At 48.7% G+C, this 18,101-nt stretch overlaps 1 protein-coding gene and 1 long non-coding RNA gene across 20 annotated transcripts in view; both read left to right on the forward strand.

Annotated features, from left to right (window-relative positions):
- CUX1 (cut like homeobox 1) overlaps positions 1-18,101 on the forward strand; it is a 368,961-nt gene that overhangs the window by 84,539 nt on the left and 266,321 nt on the right. The gene's annotated exons all lie outside the window — the stretch shown is intronic.
- LOC103551708 (uncharacterized) lies at positions 5,960-9,768 on the forward strand. The gene is made up of 3 exons (XR_545060.2): positions 5,960-7,451; positions 8,107-8,336; positions 8,487-9,768. It is a non-coding gene; the product is annotated as an uncharacterized lncRNA (long non-coding RNA).

Below are 18,101 nucleotides of genomic sequence, written 5' to 3' on the forward strand. Positions count from 1 at the left end.
GAAATGTGCTCTTCATGCGCTCCTGTCTTTTTCTTGTAAGTATGTGTTTGGAGGACACTGTTTTAGAGTGGCTGGGGCAACATTCTCCTGGTCTGTTTTCTAGGTCCCTTGTTCCCTCAGTCCCTATCAAAGGCTTCGTAGGAAATAAAAAGAAAGAGTTTTACAGACAGTTGAGCGGGAATTGCTTTGAGGGGAGCTTCTGCCAGGTGGCCCGCGATGGCTGTCCTGCATGGACAGTGCCCACAGCCTCCGCTCAGATGTCAGTGGATCGCAGCTGCACACAGCTTTGGTTCTGGCTTCCAGGCCTCCAGATTCTTCCATGGATGACAAAGGCACGGGCCTGGAAGAAAAGCTGCTGTCTGGGAGGATGCCTCTAACTTTTATAATATTCCTGAAAAATGATGTGTGAATTGAATTTTTGAAAGTGGGCTCATTTTAAGCGTTCTAAAAGAGTTTGCTGTTTAAGGGAGTGCCATCGTGAATCGTTGTGGGAAACAAATATTTAACCCTCTGTATATTCAGGACAAATATTTTGGAGAAAACTTCACAGCCCAGTGGAAAGAAAGAGGGCTCCCGGGGCAGAGTCACCGAAGGGTTTTAGATTTTAGACTCAGCTCTTCCGTCTCCTCCCCACCCTGCCGTTACACACGGATCTGCCACGTTCTGTCAGACCCACAGTGCGGGTCAGGGTAGCTCCTGCCTGGGCTCGCTGGCCTCCGTGCAGCTGTGGAGGGAACTGCTGTTCTCCACGTTCCATCTTGTTGTGAAAAGAAAGCAACCCAGCGACAGGACTCCCTCCTTCTGCTTGCTTTCCTCCGCTCAGGCTGCTTCAGGGCAGACCTTCCTGGAGGGTAGCTGCGGGTTTCCCATGTTCTCCTTGACTCCATTTCCCCAGGCTGACCCCGTCGCATCTGTCTCTCGATCCGCTCTGAGCACTGTTCTAGGAATTAGCCGTCGTTCACTGTCCTCTGTTCTTACTGCCCTCCTCTTGGTGACCGTATGTCCAAGGGTGTCCATAGAAAATCTAAAAAAGAGCAAGGTCACTCTTCTGAGGTGACAGACGATAAGTAAATAGAATCTGTCGTACAGCAAGTCCAGTGAAGAGGGTGAGGCAGAGACCTGGGTTCCTGGCCGTCCCGCTGGAGTCCCAGGGTCCTGGCAGGTGTCAAATGAGGACGGGCCTGTTCCCCTCCCGCCACCTGGGTCCCAGCCCTCGGTTAATAAATGTTCATTGGACCGAACCGGGCCCGCTCCTTCCACTGACATCTCAACAGGCTTTCTTCTGCAGGAACTGGGGATCGGTTCACACGGCTTGTGTGGAATCCTTGAGGAAACCCAGCCTTAAACTTTGCATTTTGTCTCCTGACCCCAGTAAATAGAAGAGGCTTAGGGAGGGAGCAGCCCGGTTGGTAAATGCCATTGGGGGCATTTCTTTTCAGGGTGCATTTTTAGACATTGTCTTCCGTGGAGAAGAGGACCCAGAGCCCCACCTGGAAGGGACGGAAGGTCACTGTCCTGCCTGCCCCAGCCTCTGCCTGCGGGTCGTGGCTGGTGCCGCTCAGGCTGCTTTCCCTGCTGTCAGGAGAATCTTGCTGCGGCATGAGCCTTGGGGAAGCGTGGAAGGTGGTCTTGCGTGCAGGCTTCTGTCCCTGCTCCTCCCACTGCGTTTTCCTGTCCCAGGTCCATTCTTGAAATCTGCATGGGGTCCCTGTGGGAGCCCTGAGGCAGGACCTGGTAGAGAAGGCAGGTCCACTTACTCCGCCAACCAGAATCTTCTGTAAATTTTGCAGCCACTTAAGGCCAAAGTGGAGGGGGAGGCGGGTAGCTGCGGCCGAGGTCCTCTGGGGTACACAGAGGGAGGGGTACATGGGGGGTCTTGGTGGCACATGGGGGCTCTGGCAAGTGTGGGGCCTAGGATCCAGAGGGGATATAGGATTGTCACTTTGTTTGGGGTTTCAGTCCAGGGGAGCCTGCTGACTGTACCACTGACTATTAAACAACCAAGGACAGGTTAGTACTTACTGTCGAAGGAACTCTTCTAAAAATTGGATGTGTAAAAATGAAGATTGCTGAGAACTTTGTTCTCAGGGATAAAAAAAAAATTGGCTTATTGGCAGGGAAGGCATCTTCCTCGTGTGGACACGCCCTAGGATCCCTGTGCCTCACACAGTCAGCTGAGTGAGCACCAGGCTCTCCTCCCCAGGGCGGCCAGCGAGGCAGAGGCAGGGCCAGTGGTGTCCTTGCTGGTGTTGCACCAAATGCGTTGATCCCTCCTGGAAATGCTGCAGTCCCTGTTTGTTCTGGGAAAGAGGAAAATGTCCTCCCAGTGTCTGTTGAATGTCTGGTAAATCTCATGTGCAGGATTAGGTGCCAGGGAGAAGTCAGCGGTCGATAAGGTTGTCCCCCGACAGGGAGTTTGTATTTTCCCAGATGGCCCCGCCCAAGGTCCAGGGGACAGGTGGGCTCTGACGGGAAGGCCAGTGAGGGGCTGCTGGCGGCTGGCCCGGCTCCACCAGGTGGGCTCCTTCACGTGGGACAACCCATGGTGCCGGGGAGATGGGCTCCGAGGCAGGCAGAGCCTTGCAGTCCTTGTTTAGAATGAATTTGTTTAAGTGGCGGTTTATGTCATTAGATTAATATGTTCATAGTCTGTTGATATTACTGCTTACGTCTTTTTAACCCCAAAACTGCAGTTAATTTGAAGGAGATTGCCATTACTCCACAAAAGTTTTATGTATTGTTTTGATTCAAAAAGAGAGTCCCTTTCGAAGAAAAACAGTTTTTAATTTTAATTTTGTAGCTGAACGTCCATTCCCTGTTGAATTAGTAATCAGTAGTTGAGCATCAAAGACTGTGGGGGTGTTTCTAGGTTTTGTCACTTCCCACGTGTCTTGCCTCGGGTGACTTACCAGCTGTGTCCCTGGGAAAATTACTAAACCCCCCCCAGTCTCAAGTTTTGTCACCTGTAAGCAGTGTAATGACCGGCCCTGGCTCACAGGGCTGCTGGACGTGTGTGTGCACGCACGTGTGCAGGGCTCCACACCAGCCTGGCCCCTGGAGTCCAGGCCACATTTGTTGCTGGTTTAACTTGGAACTTACACTACAGAACACATTAGATGCAGTTGATTTCTGCTTCTCAAAGCCCTGAGAACTTTAAAAAAACAACAAGTAGGGGTAGTTTCAACGTAAAGTGTTCCAAAAGTCGGTTTGTAATAACAGTTAATCATTTTACAGCTATTTTTTGAACACCTTCCATGTGCCAGACGGTACAGCCCTGGGGATAAAATCCTGTCCCTGTTCTTAAAAAGTTTCTTATCCAGGGCTGGCCCTGTGGTGTAGTGGTTAAGTTCAGCATGCTCCACTTCAGCGGCCCGGGTTCGTGGGTTTGTATTCTGGGCACAGACCTACACCACTTGTCTGCCATGCCGTGGAGGCAACCCATATATAAAATAGAGGAAGGCTGGCACAGATGTTGGCTCAGACTGAATCTTCCTCAGCAAAAAAAGAAAAAAAACGTTTCTTGTCTTTCTTGCCAGGCAGGTAGAACATCCTGATGTGGCATGTTAAGTGCTAGGATGGTATAGCTGGCACCTCCTGAATGCAGACTTACCCCAGAAACACTCTCATATGGATGGTAGTAAGGTTCTAAGCCATGTATGCCTCAGTAGCCCTTCTAGGTAAACAGGTCTGCTCTTTGAGCTTGATTCTCAACCTTTGAAATACTGGCGAATGTTAAGGACCCGCTCCCCTGAGAAATGCACGTTTGCGTACGGTTTCTCCTGGACTCCCTGAGACTCACCCGGGAGCTCCTGGCTTAGAACACAGCTCCAAGGCACACATTGGCAGTCTCGTGTGCCGTGCTGGGGGCACAGGGTGTGTCTCCTTCTTCACCCTCTCTCCTGTGTACCCAGGGGAGGGGAAATGGAACTGGGGGGGGGTAGGGGCTGTGTGAGAGATGGGCGCCAAGGCCCTGACCACTGGGCACTATGCTCCAGCCTCCAGGCTGGATGCTTGGGAGTGGGAGACAGGTGAAAGAACTGAGCCACCTTGTGGGGACCTCACAAGCTGGCAGCCGGGGCAGGCACCTCTGCGCTGGGCGACACTTTCCTTCTGCCCAAGGCCGGTCAGGCGCAAGGCTAGGCTGGCGGCAGTGTCACAAAGCCTGGAGGTGGTGGAACTGCGTGCACTGCGGGCCTGAAGTGCTGCCTTTTGCTCCTCTGTGGCTTTGATCTGAGATCCAAGGAGCAGGCCAGGGTCACCTTTGATGCCCCAGATGGCACCTGTGTTGATAAAGCCGACTGCGGATTGGGTCACCAGGGACGTGGAAGCATGTGGGCACTGCTCAGAACCAGTCCAGGGTGCTGGGCCACCTCCTCACTCCCAAAAACTCACTTATTTCCCACTGGGGACCGAGAAAGGGACAAACGTTAGGGTTTTGTGGTTCTGCCTGGGAATTGCTTTTTTCTTGCTATTCCATTCGGACCAGAGTTTGACTTGAGGATGTCACAGCTGCTACTCCGCTCAGCCGGAACTTGAACCCAGGCGTCCGGCCTCTGAGTTGAGGCTGTCTTACCCGCCGGCCTGTGCTGCCTCCCCGGCAGGCCGAGCATCTGAGTGACTCGGATGTGGCTGAGTGCAGTGCAGGCCGCAGACGTTTGCAGGGGCACGCAGCCCCTGCTCGGCAGCCCGTGCTCTCTGAATGTGATGCTCGACTCTCAGAAGAAAGGTCTTCAGGCTTGGACTTGCTTCCAGAAAGGGCACAGGGGATGTTTTTTGTTCCAATTCTTTTCAGCAAGGGAAGAAGCATCCTTTATAGGGGGAAGCGGAGAACCACAGTGCTGAGATGCAGCGATTCGATCGTAAAACTGTCCTCGGCGTTCATTTTTGTCCTTCGGTGTGTCCAGCTGCTACCCCCAAAGGTGTCTTAGGTGTCAGTCTGTCAGACTTGCCACATCAGTTTACGTTTTCTGTAAACGCGGCCACGTCTCTTCTGTGAGCTTTAAAACTGAGCAGCAGTTTGGGAGCTCTCACTGGCCGCTTTGTCCTCCGATGTATTTTTCCCTGAACGTTTCTTGCTCTCTGCAGCATTAATCCTGTGACACCTGGTCCATCAGGCTCCCATTCTGGGTCTGTGTTTTCTGCATCGTTCCTGCCTGAATGCATGTGACTTCTTTCCCATGTCACCATCTCTCGCTCCTGTTGTCAGCAGCAGAGTTCCGCCCTGGCCCTGACTGTTTGGGGCACAGCTCCCTGGGGTCAGCGCCGGGACTGGCCACCCCTTCCTCACTCACTGTCCCCACCGGGGAAGGTGGCCCTGGACCTGACTCCAGCCCCAGCCTCACGGCCCCGCTTCCTGATCAGCGTGCCCGGTCTGTGACGGGGAACATTCTCTTTGCTGCTGACATAACGGCCTGTTCAGTGGTGTTCATTTCCTGAGGGCCAGAATCTTAATTTGCCCTTTCTGTCTCAGGCTGGAGGGTTTCTCTGATTTTTACACTCTTGGGAAACTGTTAGAAAAAATCAGGCGTCATCTTGAGATACGGCTTGGAGAGAAATCCTGTGCCCTTGTTGAGCTAGATTCGTGGGTTCCTTCCCAACTTGGGCAGGTGGGGACAGGGGCGGGCATCCTCTGCAGGAAAGCCACTGTTGTCTCCTTATTGATCAGGACGGGCTCCTCCTGAGATGAAATCAGCGCCCCAGCGCCAGGTCCTTCACATGTCAGTCACCTCTTCCCCTTTTGCAGAGGTGAGGGAGCCAGCAGGACGAGAAGGCACTGCAAACTTTGTGACTCCTTTTTTACTCCCTGTGAGAAAAGGAGTCAGCAGGCTGGGGGAGGGGGAGTAATATATAGTTGTGGCCCGGGCCCAAATGCATTTAGTCACTGCCTCTACAGCTTTATATAGACACTGCAGGCAGTGACTCAGCCTGGAAAAAGAGAGTCACTTAAAAATAAAGTTGCGACTCAGATGGACACGTCCCGCACGGGCTGCCTTGAGACGGCGCGGCTGGGGCTCGGTGAGAAGCCTGGGTGGGGGCGTCTTCGCCCTGCATGGCGCTGCCGGGGGCCCGGGAGAGTCGGGTGACGAAGGTGAGGATGAGCATTAGCCTCGTGGAATTGGCATGGGGATTAAATGAGCTCACCTATGACTCCCTGTGCTTTTTAAACTGAAACAGTGTTCAGACATGATTAGCTCCAACCGGACACGGTTGTGTGTCGCATAGTGACCCAGCTCTCAGTTCTTCTCTCGTTTTCTGCAAATTGACAGGCTGCGAGACCTGCATGGCTCTTCAGTTTACCACTCAGCTTTTGTTTTTCCTTCCGTCCTCGTAAGGATCCAAACGACGAGCCACACCAGCGTAATTTTCCTTGTATCTCGTTGGACATGTGTGTGGGTTAATTGAAGACCACAGCACTGATTTGACTAATTGTGACTTTGAAAGAGGAGGCAGACCAGACATGGCCCTAGGGACAGGAGCCTTTCAGGGAGGGCAGTGATGGGAAGGAGATCTGGAAGACCTGGAAGATCAGAGGGTGCAGGGTGGACACCAGCCAGGAACACGAACACCCCACCACCCAGCAGACTGCCCGTCCTGGGGGTCCGGGAGTCTGCCGAATCCGCAGCTCTGGGCCGGTCACTCTGTCCCGCTTCTGAAGGCTGAGGGTCTTCGGGCCGAAGCTGGGCCTCCGCCGTGTTCGATTTAGCCGTGCACCTTGAGTACCGTGGGCACTCGATGGGGACTGGAGTGTGAAAGGTCCTGTCATATTTAGAGCATTCTTTACACAACAGAGATTTAAAAAAGGGGTCAGTTATGTTACTCGGTGAGATTCCTATCTCAAACAGGTAGATGATAAAGTTTTTTTTGATGCTTCAATTTATTTTTTGTACAGAATTAGAAAAAAAAAGAATTCAAGAAATGTCTTTCTTTGGCAGTTCCTTAAAATGTTAAACATAAAGTGACCCTGGGACCCAGCATTTTTACTCCTAGGTATGTCTCCAAAAGAATTGAAAACATGTCCACACAAAAACTTGGACGTAAACGTTCATAGCACCATTATTCAACATGGCAAGAAGTGGAAGCAACCCGGATGTCCGTCAATGGATGAATCAATAAACAAAATGTAGTACATCCATACAATGGAATATTATTCAGCCATAAAAAGGAATATAAGACTGACACACGCTACAACATGGAGGAACTTTGAAAACATTATGCTGAGTGGAAGAAGCTAGACACAGAATGCCACGTGGTTCCATTTATATGAAGTGTTCCGAAAAGGCAGCTCTGTGGAGACCGGTGGTAGATTAGTGGTTGCCAGGGCTGCGGAGTGATTCCTGATGCTCATAGGGTTTCTCTTTGGGATGATGAAAATGTTCTGGAATTAGATAGTGGTGATGGTTGCACGACTTTGTGAATAAGCCAAATGCTACTGAATTGTACACTTTAAAAGGGTAAGCTTTATGGGATGTGAATTATATCTCAGTTAAACTGTTAGTTGTTTTTAAATGCCTCTCTTTGCGGGGCTGTGGGAAATCCTTCTTAGGTGTTCTATTCGTTCTCTCTGATACTCTGAAGAACTCTCCCTTGTAAAAGCAGCTCATGACTTTTCATTTTTGCAGGAGTAACTCAGTTTTAAAAAGGCCACTGTAGTGTTTGGCAAAATTGTAAAGCCCACAGGGTGTTCAGTCATTCTGGAATCACCCACCGTTAAGGTATAATAAGACTTTAACTAGAAAAAGTTTAAAAATTAAAAGTGAACTTTTAACTGTTACCAATTAAACTCTTTAAGCCAATTTGTCAGCCCAAGAGGTTATTTCTTGTTCCTTTTGGGTTCCTAGGAGAGAAAACCTGTGATATAATGCACCTCAAACCTAATTCAGCCCCAAGTCAGTAAGTGGCTGGTGGCTGTGGTATTCCACCACGTTCTAGAAAAACTCTGTAGCATGCTCTGAAGGCGCGGGGGAGGCCTATGGAGCAGAGGAGTTCACTCGGGCTTGGGCACATTGATCAAGAATCCAGGCCTAGCTTCAGTGCTTGGTAGCCTTGTGACCTCAGTAGCACTGGGACAGAAACTTAACCTCAATTCCTTCATCTGCCTGCTTCAAGGGTCACAGTCAGAAGTGTGTGAGATTCCTGGAAGGTTAATGTCCAGTCCTGGGCCAGGAGTGGAGTGGATAGCTGGTGAGCGGTGACATGGATGTTCAGCCCGAGTGACCTTCACCAAGGTCACTAAGCATTCTGAGAGTCGGGCCTCATCTATATAAGAGGAGCTGATGGTGTCCCGGCGGCTGCTGGGGAGACGGATTCAGGTGTGCCGAGCATAGAGTAGGTGCTCAGTAAGTACTTCTTCCTGTGTTCTTTCCTCTCTTCCTTCCTTCTACACGTAGTTGTGCTCCCAGCCTCCCCTCACTCTGCTGGGCCTCCCACCCACACTCCGAGGGGCCCATGGGTGGGCCTCACACCCACGATCCTTCCCTTCCTCGTAGGCTTCTCTCCTGTTCAGTGTCACGGATCTGAAGCGAAGCTGAAGCTGAGCGTTCGACCGCACAAGCTTTGTTCAATGGCCAAAGAACAGGGAAGCGGGAACGAAGTTCACGGATCAGCTGTGAAAGAGAACGTGTTAGGCCTGTTCTGAGCAGGGTTGTGGTTAGTGTCACCTGGGGTCGGTGGGCTGGGGAACAGTTCTGAGTGCAGGGACAAGTGAACAAAAGACCACAGGATAACTTCAGGAGGTGCTAAGAACTAGAGCGGGACAATATGGCAGGGAGGGAGTGTGGATGGCGAAGGTCCTTCGGGAAATGAGGGAAGTTTTTTGAATCAAAAAATGGAAAATGCCCCTCTGTACCACCCCCCACCCTCCCACATTGACGAATTCGGGCAGGGTGTCAGCAGTGGGGGCCCTGACATTTCTTTGAGCCGAAGGGCTGCTAATCTGTGTTGGCTCTTACCACCCGTTTCCTTTGAGGCATCAGACTCAGTCCCTTCTCTTTCTCAGACCAGGGATGCTGTTTAATTTGGACGTTAGGAAGTTCGATCAAGGAACATTGCAGTTGGAAGGAGACCTTATTTTGTTCGATCACCTTCGGCCCAGAAAAGTGAATTCTTAGGTAATCCATGAAGAGTTAATGTCTCAGTTTCTGTGTTCGTGACACAGGAAGCAGTCAGAATGTGTGTGGAGCCCTGACGGGCAGGAGGGTGGCGTCTGAGGAGCCGCGGGCCACACTTTCCTTCTGTCCAGACTCACTGGCTGGACGCCGACAGGCCGGCATTCCCTTCCTTCCTGAGCCCGTATGTCGCTTCCTTCATGTGTCTAGCAGTTTTTAAAGGGCTATTTTAAGTATAACAGACAAATTATCTGAGAGTTTAATAACTGTCGAAAGGAAAAGACTGTAATTAGCTTCATGTGGCATGGAAGTTTAGTCGAGACCAGGCTGAGTTGTGTACCCTCTCTGAGCCTCCATTTTCTCATCCCAAAATGGGATTGATGACAACGAACTCAGAGTTCCTCTGAGTCAAAGTGTTGTAGAATGTCCAGAGTAATGTTGGCAAATAGTAGATGCTCGATAAATGGCACATCGTGTGTATGTTATTAAAATCTAATCTTTTGAAAGGAGAAATTTGTTCATGAGTGGATGTTAAAGCTATAAATGAACACTAAAGTTTAAAAAAATACTCTTTATAGAGTGGACCTATAGGTCTAAAAACTATAGACCTGGTTTCTACCGCAGACCTGAATAGATTCAGTCAAATAAAAATGTACTCCTTCCACATGTGTCTAGAAGGTCATTTTCTCCCCTTTTGCGTTAGCTTCACTGTTCGGAGAATGGAAATATTTGCTGCTGGACTCTCTCTTTGGAAGCTGTTCTTTGAGAATAGCCATAACTTGTCTTTCTGGTCAATAACCTCAGCTGAAAGGCATTTTGAATGGAGAAGGTCATTCTGTGTAGGATGTAATAACAACTTGGGTATAAAAAGAAGCACGCAGCTTCTTCTCAATAAATACCCTTGTTGTGAACAGTTTGTGAGATGTAATGGCTAAAGGTGAAAGCCATAAAATTTGGTTGAAATTGTGGTGAACTGTTATTTATTGGTATTTATTGAAAGTACTTACTAAGAACCAAGCATTATGCTAAGTGCATTCAAACATTTCACTGGCCCTCGCAGTCACCCTAGGAGGTGAGTGTCATTATTGCCACTTTGCAGGGTGTCAGCCACCTGCCTACCAGGCAGACAGACTCCCGAGCACCCGGCCATAACCACTGTGCAAGACTGTCTCCTTTTAGCTTCTAGAAGTCAGCTTTTAGTCACTTAATTGTGAGCAGTTTCTCTTCTATTAGTTAGGAAAAAAAAGGGGGGGGGGGCCGGCCCAGTGGCATAGTGCTTGGGTTTGCGTGCTCCACTTCAGCGGCCTGGGGTTCGCAGGTTCAGATCCCAGGTGCAGACCTACACACCGCTCATCAGGCCATGCTGTGGCAGCATCCCACATTAAAAAATGTAGAAGACGATTGGCACAGATGTTAGTCGGGGCGATCTTCCTCATCAAAAAAAAAACATGATTTTAAGTATTGCTTTGAAGTGCCATGCTCATTAAAGGGTTTTGTATATTGGGGAGTGGTTTTGTGGGAGTATGCCCAGGGAGGAGAGTTAGGATAAGATCTGAGATTCCCTTGAGAATGCTGGTTAACTTGTTATCAACCGAAGTGCAAGAAAATCTCCCATTCCGTCAGTCAAGAAAGAGACAATCGGATGCCAGGTCCTGCAGCTGGGGGCGAGTGGGGCTAATCCTTTGACTTTGCTTACTGACCAACGGCGGCTCTTGGTTTTAACTTGCCAATGAGAGTTGCATAAAAAGCCGGTTTACAAGGAGCATTACCAGCCTGCGGTGCAGAGTCTGATAATTTTGTTTCTGGCCCAGGGTTTGAACGGGAGGACGTTATGGTACAGTTGATAGAGTTAAAGGAGCATTTTATTGGGAATCAGGACTCCTGGATCCTCATTCTGGCTCTGCTGCTGGCTGGACTGGAGATCTCAGCACAAACCAGGGACCTCCGTTTGGTTTGAGACAGAAGGTGAGGGCGCCATGCCGTGTGGCCCAGCGCCGAGGGCCCTGGCGCCTGGCCCCTCCCCCTCCGCACCCCTGTTCATCTTCCCCACAGGCCCAGGACTGAGGTGCTGCCCTTTCTCCCTAGGAGGGCTCACCTACTATACCTCTTGGGGTTTTTCTCTTCAGAACTCACTTGCGTGCGGCAGGAGTCACGGTGATCCCTTTGTGTTTGGGCACGTGACAGGGCCTCTGCTAGGGCCCTGGTCACCGCAGAGACACAGCAGGGGCAGCTGAAAACAACAGCTGACTGCGTGCCAAGCACGGTTCCAACATTTTACACGTACTGGCTGATTTAAGACTCACAGGATGCCTAGGAAATAGGTACAGTATTCATCTCCATTTCAAAGAAAGGGAAACTGAGGCCCAGAGAGGAGGAGGAGGAGGACCCCCAGGGAAGTCACAGGTAATAAGTGGTGAAGCTGGCTGGATGTTTCGAGTCCAGGCCACCTGGCTGCAGGTCTGGGCCAGAGCAGGTCCTTGGGGAGCACGTCCTGAGCCCTGGCGGCTGCCGTCCAGGCACACTGAGCCCCCTGCTGTGTGCCATGGGTCCCCAGAGCTGCCTCTCCTGCCCCCAGGGGCCCAGCCCGCAGTTCCGGCCCCGCCTCCCCAGCAGATGGCCTTTCCGTGCGCTTAGGGGAGAGAACAGAAGTTGGACTACTTCTCAAGTGGGTGACTGGCATCCTGAGGCAGCTTCCAGTTGCAGGACCCCTCTTGGTGGTTGGTCCCCTGCTTTACATTTGAAAGGTCACCAATTCAGTTCAGGGGGCCTCTTGGGGCTCCAGTTTGACCCCGTGTTTGTTCATCCATTTCCTGACTGCGCTTGGGGCTCTTTAAAGAGGGCCGGCTGCAGAGAGCGTCTGCGATCAGGTGTCTGAGCATGGACAGTGGGTGACAGTTCAGCTCTTCGCTGGGGACTCCAGCCTTGGGGGGTCCTCTGTCAGCCCCGACACCTCCCGCTCTGCCGTCAACGCTGTGCCAGAGAGCGTTCCTTTGGAAGGTACGGGATACGTTTCAACCCTAAAAAAGTTTTGCGTCAAACAGACCCTGGCACACGTTTCTTCCAAGAACTCCTAGTCCCGGGGGGAGGCTGCTCAGGTGGAAAGACCCAGAAGGGACAGCCACCCGGGCCTCCCTGAACCCCACTCTCCCTCACCCGGGGTTCTACCCGCGGTAACTTGGTGCTTTTAGATGTGAAGCTGTGCAACTGGGTTTAATTGCTGTTTTTTGTGTGAAATATTTCTGGCATCCTGAAAAGCATAGAAAACAAAACCGACGTTTCTGCGTCTTCGCAAAGATTGGGTAGATGTTAATGTTTTGCCCATTTGCTTCTGATGTCTCTTTTTTGAAATAGAAATAAAACGTTACATAAACAGCTAAAATCCTCCTTCCATGCCTTCTCCCTTGCTCCTTCCTCAGGCCTAAACCCCATCCTGAAACTGGTGTTTCATTTCCATATGCTTTTTGCGTTCACAGCAATGTTTATGCATTCATAGACAATAGATGCTGCTTTATGGACACCTGTATTTTATAATTTACACAGGTGTTATTACGCACGTGGTGTCTTGCTCTCTGTGTATGTGTCCTTCGACACCTTGCCTGTTTCACCCAGCGTCACCTTGTAGAGATGGAGCTGTGTGTGCAGGGGATGCCTCTGGTTTATTTGTTTAAGCCGTGACCCAGGATTCCCGTGTGCGTCAGCCACAGAAGATACACCGCTTGCCCTACTGAGATGGCAAGCGGGCTTGGGGTCATTGTTGGCCCCCTTTCTTTACTATTATTCGTGTCCTGGGGAGTGGGTTCAGGGGTTTCTTGGGCTGGACACCCAGAAGTACAGCCCTGGTCGCAGCTTGACCAGGTAGGTGTTGCCGGTGACTTGCTCTCTGGGGTTCTGGGATGCTGTCACCCCCACGGACCAGCCCCGTTCCCATGATGTCCTGGCTGATTTTTGTTGTATTTCCTTATTTCTGATGTGGGTGAACATCCTTTTGTGCAATGACTGGCCTATCCAGGTTCATCTTGTGTGTCTTTAATAGCTCATATGCTTTGCCCATTTTCCTGTTGGGCTGTGTGCTGTTTTCTTACCGACTGGTAGAAATGTTAATATTCTGAATCTGGATCCTTTTTTCCCCCCCAGGAAGATTTGCCCTAAGCTAAGTGCCAGTCTTGCACTTTCTGTATGTGAGCTGCTGCCGCAGCATGGCCGCTGACAGACAAGTCGTGTAGGTCCATGCTCGGGAATTGAACCCAGGTGCCTAAGCAGAGCCTTCTGAATTTAACCACTAGGCCACTGGGGCTGGCACTGGATCTTTTGTTGCATGTGTACATTGCTGATATCCCCTCCCAGGCCGTGGCCTCTTGTCACTATGTTTATGGTGTCATTTGTCACATGGAAGATTTTTTTTTTAAGATTGGCCCTAAGTTAACATCTGTTGCCAATCTTCTTTTTATTTTCCTTCTTCTTCTCCCCAAAGCCCCACAGTACATAGTTGTATATTCTAGTTGTAGGTCCCTCTGGTTGTGCTGTGTGGAATGCCACCTCAGCATGGCCTGATGAGCGGTGCTAGGTCTGTACCCAGGATCCGAACCGGCAAAACCCCAGGCTGCCGGAGTGGAGCATGTGGACTTAATCACTCGGCCACGGGGCCAGCCCCCACATGGAAGATTTTAATTTTAATGTAGGTGAATGTTTTCCGGTTTTTGTTGTGAAGTTTACGTTTCTTGGTATCTTGTTTGAGAAATCTTCCCTAGCTGCTGTCATAAAGATGGCGTCCCGTGTTTTCTTCCAACAGTTTTTGGTCTTGCTTTTCACGTTGGGGCTGTAATGCATTTGTGTGGATGGCGCTGGGTGAGCCTCTCATTTATCTTGTCCATTAAGGGCCCCTCGTCCCAGAACCGCTTACTGTGGAGTTGCCTTCCCCTGGCGAGTTAGCTTCAGTGCATCTGTCAGGTCCTGTGCCCGGCTTGAGGCTCCTGGTCTGTCCCCATTGCCTGCTTGTTTATTCTGGCGCCAACCCCACACTGTTTTCATGATGATTACTGTATCATTACTGTAATTATTTCTGTATTGTTACCAAGTCTTGATGCCCAGTAGGGGAAGAGCCCATCTCATCGCTCTACACAGTTCCCTAGACTGTGCCTCCGCGTGACTTTTAGAATCATTTGTTCAGTTCCATTTTTAAGTTCTGTTGGGATTTTTATTGGAATTTCACTGGATGTGTAGATTAATGTGGATAGACTTTATAAAGTGTTTAGAGTTTTGATGGAATTACTTTAGCTCTTATTCTTAGGCGAATTTCATTCCATGTATGACTCGAGGGATCCATGAAAACTACACACTCTCTAGTTCATTGTGTGGATACGAAATAGCCAAAATTGAAGGATTGATCATTGTAGTCTGGAGCCAGGCATAAAAATAAACCCCAGTCTGTTATCATAGGTGGCTGTGATTAAGATCGGGGGAAAGGTCGGCTATGGGCCTCCTCACATTGACAGTTTCCTTCAGAAGATTAAGTGGCTCTTCATTTTTGGCCCAGGTCATCAGTAGCTTAAAGCCATTACTGTCTATTGGCTGTTTGGTTTGTCTGAAATATGGGGCTGGTCTCAGCCTATTTCCCTGGGGTCAGGTGTGTTCACATAATCAAAGTGCCAGGAACCCATATCGTATGCGCGAGCACGTGTGTGTGTGTGTGTGTGTGTGTGTGTGCGCGCGCGTGTGTGTGTGTGCGTGTGTGTGTACACAAATTAGCCTTCTCTGGGAAGGAGTGCACAGTGCCAGGATCCAGAGGTGTTCTTTTGTACTTTGCATTTTAAAATGTGTGTTCTTTATTAGTAGCGTGTTTTCAAGCTTATTTTTGAGATAGGCTTGTTCAGTCACAGCCATATGTGCTTTTGAAAATGACCGTTTGTGAAGCTGTCACCCACTGGCAAACTGAAGAAAAATGAAGATTCCTTTTCCGTTGGTGTGTGTTCAGAGATTTTCATCAGCCCGATGGAGTTCCCATGACCTATTCAGAGAAGGGTGATAGCTTTTGTTTCCTTTAATTAAAAGCCGAAGACCAGGATATTTTTATTTATTTTGTTTACATATAAATAGCCCATGAAAAATATTTCGTATATATTTAAATGATTACTTTGCCACAGTAAAGAAAAAATGCTAGTTCCAGCAGTGATATGAGGGGGGAAAAATGACCTGTGAATAGGGATGAAGAAATTAAAGTAAAAAATATGATCAGGGCAGGTTGGGCTAATAAAGGGAAGAAGGGGACTTGTGCTTTAACTCTTTTTTGCTGCTATGGGATAAGGGAAATATTTATATTTCTTTTTTTTCTCTTTCTTTCACATCCATTTGTACTTGAAACTAGATAAAAATGTTTGACTGTATTAATTTTCTTGATTACAAGTGTGGGAAATGAGTTCTGTGGTAACCCTTTTAAAGTAAATGAACTGATGTATTAGAACTAGCAGAGTCGAGAGTAATTTTTATTTTAAAATTCTTTGTGCATTAACACATCTGCAGTGTTGAGGAATATATGGAAAATTGAAATAGTGCTTCCATCCTGCCCAGCCTCCAGCACGTCAATAAATCACCTTTTTTTTCCTTTTAAAATGTCTGGCCTTGTAATTTATGTTTGCATAACCCATTACTAAATTCATAGTAGGTGTTTTAGTTGGCAGGCATTATTCCAGGGATTCTGAGGATCTTTAAAAAACGAGACAGAGCCTTTGTTAGTATTTATATTGAAGTGGACATTTTCCTTTTTAAAAAATGTAATGAGTTGGCTTTTTAAAAAATAATTTGGAGCTAGCTGTTTGCCTTTTTCTTAAGCAATATTGAGTCCATATTCCCACATTATGAGTTGTCATGGTTTTCTTAGTAGACATTATGGTTTTTCTTTCTTTGTATTTTTATTAAACCAGCAGAGGAAAATGATTCTAATATTAAGATCATACTAATTTCTGTATTGTTTTCAGTAGGTTTCATGTTGCATAGAAAATAAAAATTTCTGTTTTGGTAATTTTCTAATTTCCTAAATGCAGTTGACTGTTTTAGTTATAGAGTGAAGATGAATCTATTTGTTCATTTACAACACTATTTGTTGCTTGAACAGAAATGGACACGTTCAGGGTTAGTTACATACTTGTGGCTTACCTTTGAGAGTTTCTGATTTTTAACCAGACATTTAAAAATAATCATTATGTTTTCTAGCCCTAAGTTAGGAAAGCTTTTCGAGCTCCACTTTGATGCGATGAAAATAAGTTATTTCTGTTTTCTACTGTAAAATTTTTAAGTGATTTTTATGGTAAACAGCCAGAAAGACCACTTAGGGTTTTCTGAAGGAGTCTGCTTTATTCGGTCATGCCTCCTCTTTCCCCAACCCCCATCAGCTGGTTAATAATGTTTTCGATATAAAATACGTATCTCAGCCCATCGAAATCATGGTGGCCAATCAGAAGGGGAATCCTTTCTCCCCTCGGGAACCTTAATATGTTCTCAGGACGCCTGCGGCCTCCTCAGTCTCTGTGAAATAGAATGCATGTGACTGTCCCAAGGATAGTGGTATGTTTAAAAATCCAGAATTTAACATGTTCAAACTATGGTCTAAAAAGTCTAGTTGGGCTGTAGAAGTTTGAAACTCTCTCTCTGACTTCCTCCTCCTCAAGTTAGGGATTAAAAGAAATGACGGTTTTCTTATGTTTTTGTTTATTTTAAAGATATAGCTAATCTGATATTTTTAAAGTACCTTATTTCATTATAATATTATTTCATTTTCAGAGATGTGTATTCTGCTGTGTTGCTCTGACAACCTTCTCCACTTATCAAATAATTTCCATTGGGTTCAAAAGGAGCCTCTTGTATTTCTGCATTGATTTCTGGAAACTTTGGGGGTATTATTCACTTTTCCTGATGAGGTGCCGGGTTCCAAGAATCTGTCCGACTTTTAAAAACTCGGCTCTCAGACCGGAGCCCCTCCTGAGCCTTCCAAGAACGATAAAAGTAGATTACAGAAATGGTATTGCAACTTTGAGTAGGCGAGAAACACAGCTGATGGCTTTCTGTGACGTTTCCTCCCCCTGCTCCATCCTCCCTGGAGGTGGTGGCCCCGTCATCATGAGCCTTGTGGTTGTGTCCCAGAAAGTGTTTCCACCAGGGGAAGGTACTGTGCCAGAAGCTGGAAGAAAGGAAAAAGGAGGTGTTTATCGTCCCAAAGATGCCTTCCAACTTTTATTATTAACTCCTTTCCAAAGTAAACTTTTGGGTTTGTTTCAAGTCACTTCTGGCCAAAGTACAGTTGGGTTTGCTGTGTCCTCTAGGAGCAGAGGCGAAAACAGCATCGCCCGGGCCGGGGAGGGAGGAGGGGGAATTGTTCGTGCAGTGAGGCGGAGGAGCGCTGAATGACGGCTGCAGGGCCAGTGTGGACTTGAGAATCGGTGCTTGAGTGACCGAGGCCCACCTCGGTTAGCATTAGCCTTTCCTACACCTGTGCTGTGCCGTCTGCTGGAGGCCAGACCCTCTCAGAGGCGCTGGGTACCCAGAGCTCCCCTGGGCGCTCCTGGCCCTGCTAAAGATGGGTGTGAAATAGAGTGTTTCCCTAAAGAACAGTAAGTGACGAAATGGAGTGGCCAGTGCCCAGTGGATGCTTGGAGCACCGAGAAGGGGTCTGGGCGAGATGCAGGAGCCGTGGCCTGTCACCCAGAGTGAGTAGTCCACTGGAGGTGGCAGGAGGGAGTGACGGGGTGGAGAGGCTCAGGCCACTGCTGGAGAGGCTGGAGGGCCAGGCTGAGGATGTGCACGCTTAGGCGTGACACGGCCTGGTTTACGTCTGTAGTTGGTGCTGCATGCTGTGGTGTGGGAGCACAGATGTCCTGGCAACAGAGGTGGAGCCAGAAGGGCTGGGACCCTGCCAGAGTGGACTAGGAGAGAACCGGCTGCTCTCTGAAGAGGGAAGGGGTGGCTCCGTTGTACTCATGCAACAGATGCCCGTTGTGCGCCCTCTGT

This window comes from Equus przewalskii, chromosome 12, assembly GCF_037783145.1.
Source record: "Equus przewalskii isolate Varuska chromosome 12, EquPr2, whole genome shotgun sequence".
NCBI lineage: Eukaryota > Metazoa > Chordata > Mammalia > Perissodactyla > Equidae > Equus > Equus przewalskii.